The sequence below is a fragment of the Monodelphis domestica genome, chromosome 4, assembly GCF_027887165.1.
Source record: "Monodelphis domestica isolate mMonDom1 chromosome 4, mMonDom1.pri, whole genome shotgun sequence".
NCBI lineage: Eukaryota > Metazoa > Chordata > Mammalia > Didelphimorphia > Didelphidae > Monodelphis > Monodelphis domestica.
Genome location: NC_077230.1, coordinates 183599607 through 183605606, shown reverse-complemented (window position 1 = coordinate 183605606; position 6000 = coordinate 183599607). Strand labels below are relative to the sequence as shown.

At 36.9% G+C, this 6000-nt stretch overlaps 1 long non-coding RNA gene across 1 annotated transcript in view; it reads right to left on the bottom strand.

Annotated features, from left to right (window-relative positions):
• Positions 1-3085: 3085 nt before the first annotated feature.
• The window catches only part of LOC103099837 (uncharacterized), a 35245-nt gene continuing 32330 nt past the window's right edge, over positions 3086-6000 (bottom strand). The window contains exons 2-3 of the long non-coding RNA XR_008911234.1: positions 5743-5880; positions 3086-5378 (exon numbers count right to left, since the gene is read on the bottom strand). This is a non-coding gene — a long non-coding RNA (uncharacterized LOC103099837). The remainder of the gene's footprint in view (positions 5379-5742; positions 5881-6000) is intronic.

Sequence of the window (6000 nt, the reverse complement as noted above, 5' to 3'; positions counted from 1 at the left end):
GGCTTCCATCTTTTTGGTCATTTCTGATTCAAATTCTTCATAGGTTTGTGGAGAGTTTCCATTTCCTTTGGAAGGTTTTGGAGCATTTTCTTTTATATTATCTTCTGTCTGCTCTGTATTTTGAATTTTGGCTCCATAGAATGTGTCCAAAGTCGCCCCTTTCTTCTTATTTTTCTTGGTATTTTGGGGCTTCTGTGGTTCTGTGGAGTTTGCCATTTCTGAATGTGGAGGATTAGCTTTTCTTATCTCTGGTGATCCGAGGCTTTAGTCCTGGGCAGATGTTGGTTCTATGAGCTTTCCCTGGGTTAAACTGAATATGCCTCACTGGAACTGGAATGGAAGGGTCAGACCACGAGGCCACACTCTCCCCCTAGCTCGCTTTCAGGAAGTTGCCTTCAGAATCGCTGGCCGTGAGGCTGTTTCGTAGGCCTGCGGGGGGATGGGCTGCAGCTTTCCCAAGCTCTAGGGCAAGGACTTTCACTGCGACTTGGATAGCAGGATCCAGCCCGTGAGGCTGTCTTGCCCGCCCTGAGGGTTGCTGTTGTTTCGACCAGCTCTCTGCCGCGGAAGCCCCAGGCAGTAACTTTCACCGGGACTGTAGAAGGCCCTGAGGGTTCTGCTCTCTGAGCTGGCCGGGCTGCGGCTTCCGGGAGCCTTAGACTCTGCGCTCCTACCCCTGAGGTCCGAGTGATCTCGGGTTCTGGCTTTTGAGGGGAGCCGTACCTTTTGAACCGGGTCCAGGTCCAGGAGGAGGGTTCCCAGGGTCTGTGCTGTTGATCGTTTTGAATTTCGGCGCCTTAGGAGCTTATCGTTTGAGATCGGTCGGGAAGGGTTTTCCGGAGATCTGAGCTTTAGCTTTCTCTAAGCCGCCATCTTAACCGGAAGCCTAGAAAAACCAAAAATGAGTACTTCTATACTTATACTATATTGGTCTTTTTAAAAATATCCATTGCATTTTAAAAATACTATTTATGCATCTATTGATATGACTTGCTTTTAAATGTTCTCAGATAGTTTTCTTAATGCTGATTTATCCTTGAAACCTGGCAATTCAATTTGGTTATTGAGAACACTCTTTCTGATACATTGTTGTCATAGGACATACTATTTGTGCCAGTAGTCATTAGTGATATTAATCTGTTATCTTCTTTCAGGTTCATCTTCCTTGGATTAGATGCTAGAATGCTATTTTTCTCATCAAAGGAGTTGAGCTGATTGTTTTCTTTCTCTATTATGGAGAAAAAATTATTTAACATACATATTACTTGCTCTCTAAGAATTTGAGAGGATTGATGTGTAATTGTATCTGAACCAGGATTTTTTTCTTTTCTGATAATTCCTTCATGGCATTTTTAATTTTCTGAGACTGGATGGTCTAAAATCACTCTGTAATATTGAATTACTTTGGATACTTCATCTTGCTGTTAATAATCCCATTTCTGGTAAATTCTCATTGTTTGAGGATGGAAATTGGGTAGAATAGATTCAAATACTTCTGCTTTTGTTTCTCTGAGTGAAAGGTATCCAGGGGTTCAAAGGAAAACAGTTGATCTCTAGAGAGGCACAAGCTTCTTCCCAGTCTAGAAAATCTGGCTTTTCTTTCTGGCTCCCGCTGGAAGAAAAGTGGAGTGACCAGTTGGAGTTCTCTAAGCTTCAGGTTCCCTCCTGGAACTTTCAGTTTTTTCTTCTTGCACCTCCCCCACTCTCCCTGCAGATGATCTCTGTCAGAGACTGCTCTCTGTTCAAATTGAATTATCTCTCATCCTACCTTACACTTAGTATGTCATGTCATACCAAGTCTACATTTAGATTTTACTTGTGTCCCCAGAATAACGGTTTTTACTGAGTTATTATATAAGAATGATGTGTTTTATATTCCTGTCTTTTATAATTATTTCTAATTCTATGTTCTCTTATTTTTTCTAAAGCTTCCATGAAGTGTTTAAAATTATATATACCCTTTGATATTCTCATTCAGAAGTCTTTCAAATCTAACATCACCAGCAATCACTGGGATTCTTTAATTGTCCTTTTGATGTGTCTAGCTCCGAAAGAGGAACTTTATATTCTATCACAGTTATATTATTTTTTTTTGCAACAGTCAAATTTCCCCTCAAAAATATAAATTCTGTGTACTTTGGATCATACATGTTTAGCAGTGATCATTTTCATTGATGCTTTTGAGCAAAATGCAGTATCCTTATTTATTCCTCAATATTAAGTTATAAATTTTTGCTTGTCTAAAAGCATGATAGGACTTTTGTTGGGAGTGGGATGGATCCTGACTGATGCACAAGATTTTCTGTGCAAGTCTCTGATTTTCAATTTAAATATGTCTTAATTTTTCAGATGTTTCTCTATACACTACATTGTTTGGTTTTCATATCTAATCTGAAACTTTTTATTTATTTGACACTTAATCGATTTACTTTTTTACATTATGATTATCAAGCTGGCACTCTTCTCCATTTATTTCACTGGTGTTGATTTTAATCATTTTCCTCACTGAAGTACTGTGATCCATTTTGCTTTTAGTATACTTTAATACTAATCTATCCCAAAGAACCTCCTTCCAAGTAACCACCTTTAATATTTTCTTACCCTCTTCTGAATGTTTTCTTTATCCAAATTCTTAATTTCTTTCTTCTCAACTTCTCTTTCTCTACCTCACACTTCTTAAAAATTTATTTATTTAATTAATTCATTTAGAATAATTTTCCATGGTTACATGATTCATGTTCTTCCCTTCTCCTCCTCCTACACCCCTCCCATAGGCAAAGAACAATTCCACTGGCTTTTACAAGTGTCATTGATCAAGACCTATTTCTATATTATTAATATTTGCACTAGGGTGATCGTTTAAAGTCTACATCCCCAATCATATCCCCATTGACCCATGTAATCAAGTAGTTGTTTTTCTTCTGTTTCTTTCAATTTTGTGAAAAACAAATTGGTGATATTTATTTTTAAATGATTTGACTAAATAAGATCTTTTAAAGTAAATGAAAATTTCTTATAATTTTACTGATTTTGATATTGTGTTTAAAATTTTTTTTGAAAAAAATTTAACAATCAAATAAAGTTAAATTTTAAAAATTGGATTTGTGATAATATAACTATAACTCAGGGAAATTGTTTGTCAACTCCCAGAAGTGGGGAGAAGAGAGGTGATAAAGAGAATAACTTAATAGCCCTAGAGTCAGGAAGGTCTGAGTTCAAATTCAGCCTCAGACACTTAGTAGCTGTGCCTGGTCAAGTCACTCAACCTATGACAGACACTATTTTTTCATCTCTAAAATAGGGGATAATTGTATGTATTTCACAGGATTGTTGTATGGATCAAATAAATCAAGTGCTTTTTAAACCTTAAAACCTTATTTAAATGCTAGTTATTTATTATATTAATAGTACTATTGTTATTAAGTGTGTGCATACATGCACATATTTCAATTTATATCCTTTCCACTTGCCTATTTTTACACAGACATCCTTAATTCTGCTATCTTCCCTCAGTCTCCATTACTAAACAATTCCCAAGACTTGTCACTCCAACTTTCTCAATCATTTGTTATCCCTATCTGACTTTCAAATCTATTTTCTTTCTACTCACACAACTTTAAATCAAGTCAAAGTCTTCATCACTTCTTCCCTGAACTATTGCAATAGCCTCTCAATTGGTCTTCTGGTCTATAGATTTCCCTGTCCAATTTTATCCTCCCTACACCTACCAAAATGATTTTCTAATACTTCTGAATATTTTATGAGAATTAATATCAAAATGAGCTCCTTCCTCTATCTTATTTTTATGTTATTATAGCAATCTTTTTTTCCACTGGATCTCACTCTTAGAAATATTTCATTTGTGAAGGGGGCCATTTCCAGTGGAAGCAGTCTTCTGGAAGGGATCAGTTTGTATTCCTGGTCAAGAAGCCTAGTCCAATCTCTTCTCTTCGCTGACTACTTGACATTGCTATGGATAGATTATACTCTCTCTAGTTCTTCATCTCCACCACCACATTAGGTTCTGACTACCCTTAAGGACCCTTGCATCCCCTTTCCTAGGTTTGGTACTGGTGCCAGGATTTAGTGAGTGTAGAAGAGGGAAATGGGTCCAAATATTCTCCAAATCTATTAGATCAGAAGCCTCTATCAATGTATTTCATTTTTACCAATATCATACAAAATACTTAGTACATGATGATGGTGCTTAAATTAAATAATAAAGGAATTAACATCATAATTTCCCCTCATATCCCATAAACTTGAAGTTACACTTCAAAGAACACATGCCCACTCAGGAAGGAACATTTTGAAGAATATTGTGTGAGTCATCTAGGCATAAGGCAGTGATTAGGAATCTTAGATGGAGAGGTGATGTAAGAAATGTTCTCAAGCAAGGGGGAGGGGAGTAGCCCGGCCCCTTATCCCTCTGACTTTCTAGTAACAAACTCTGGCAAACTCTGTACTAGGGCAACAGCATATGTGCCCACAGAGGGGGCTCTGAGTGCCCCTTTTGGCATGTATGCCATAGGTTCTCCACCATGAACACAGGGAATATTCATGTGACTAGTATTTCTGTGAAGAGATGTCCATACAAAACACAAGCATGTAGTGGTTACTCATGACTCGGAAACTGAAAAACTGCTATCTTCTACATATATCATCCCCACTGCTCTCTGTGGTACTGGCTTAATTCCTCAATAAATGCCCTGTACCTGAAAACCCACAAACCATCTAGAATAAAATGACATTACACATTTGTTGTCCCTTCTCTGCTTCTTTAAATACCAACCCTTGGAGCAGTTATTTTATATGCACCAAAGTTACAGAAGGCGTTTTTCCCTCTTGCTATTTCATGTAAAGAAATTGCCTCAAAGTCATTTTTTTTATTCTCTGAGTCACTACACTTCCTTTCAAATAGTCACAAGCATTCTGATCCTGGGACTTCAAGGTTTTGTACTTTCAAACAAATGTTTTGACCTTGAGACTTTCCATTATTCTCCTCCCCTTTTGAAAGTCAGATCCCTACTACCACCATAGTGTTTTAATTTCATAAGATGGTCTATATCCATAATTAACTTGTAAGAATCAGTTTTAATGGAGTATTTCCTTAAAATTCCCAATGGAGAAGAGGATATATGCTCAGGAATGTTGTAGAATGAGATATATGCTGTTATGTTTAATATTTTTCATTTTCTATCCAATACTACATGGAAAGACACCTTGAATGTTCTCATATTTTGCATCAAGAGCAGAGAATAAAGCTTGGGCAAGTTTTTAGAATAATGAGCCATGCCCATGCTTGAGTATCACAGACTTGCTTCTTTACATGACATTCTACAAAATTGAGTTTTCTTCTCCAGTAAAGTATCAGGAAACTGCCAAAGAAAAAAGAGGAATTATGCTTACACACTTAGGCAACTATGTTTAGAATGTCATATGATCTTAGAAGCCTAGAATGTTAAAGCTAGATGACTCCTTAGAAACACACAGTAATTCATAAGTGCTTTTACATTCATTCATTCATTCATTCATTTTCCAACCAACATCTCAGAGAATACACATTTTTGTTTTGCAGTTCTCCTTGTCAAACTCATTTTTTTTTCTTTTCTATGGTAGGAGATTCATGGGTTTATTACTTTACCTCAAAATTGCCAGAAAAAGAAAGGGAGAATATACTTTAAAACCTGGAATGCCAACAGTCTCTGAATCATAGAATGTTTTAGCTGGAAGGGAACTTACCTTTAAGGTCATTTGCTCCAAGTCCGACACTCAATAATACACTTTTGTTCTCTAGTTTTGCCTGACATATTCATTTGGTTTTTTTGTCTGATGAAATGTCATCATCTCTCTGAAGAGTGCCCAACAATCATCCAGAAACTGCCAAGTCAACAATGGGAGACTATATTTAAAGCCTGGACTGTCATACAATCTAAGAACCATAAACATCAGAGTTTGAAGAGTTCTTAGGGGCCATTTGCTCCAAGGTCTCCATTTGAC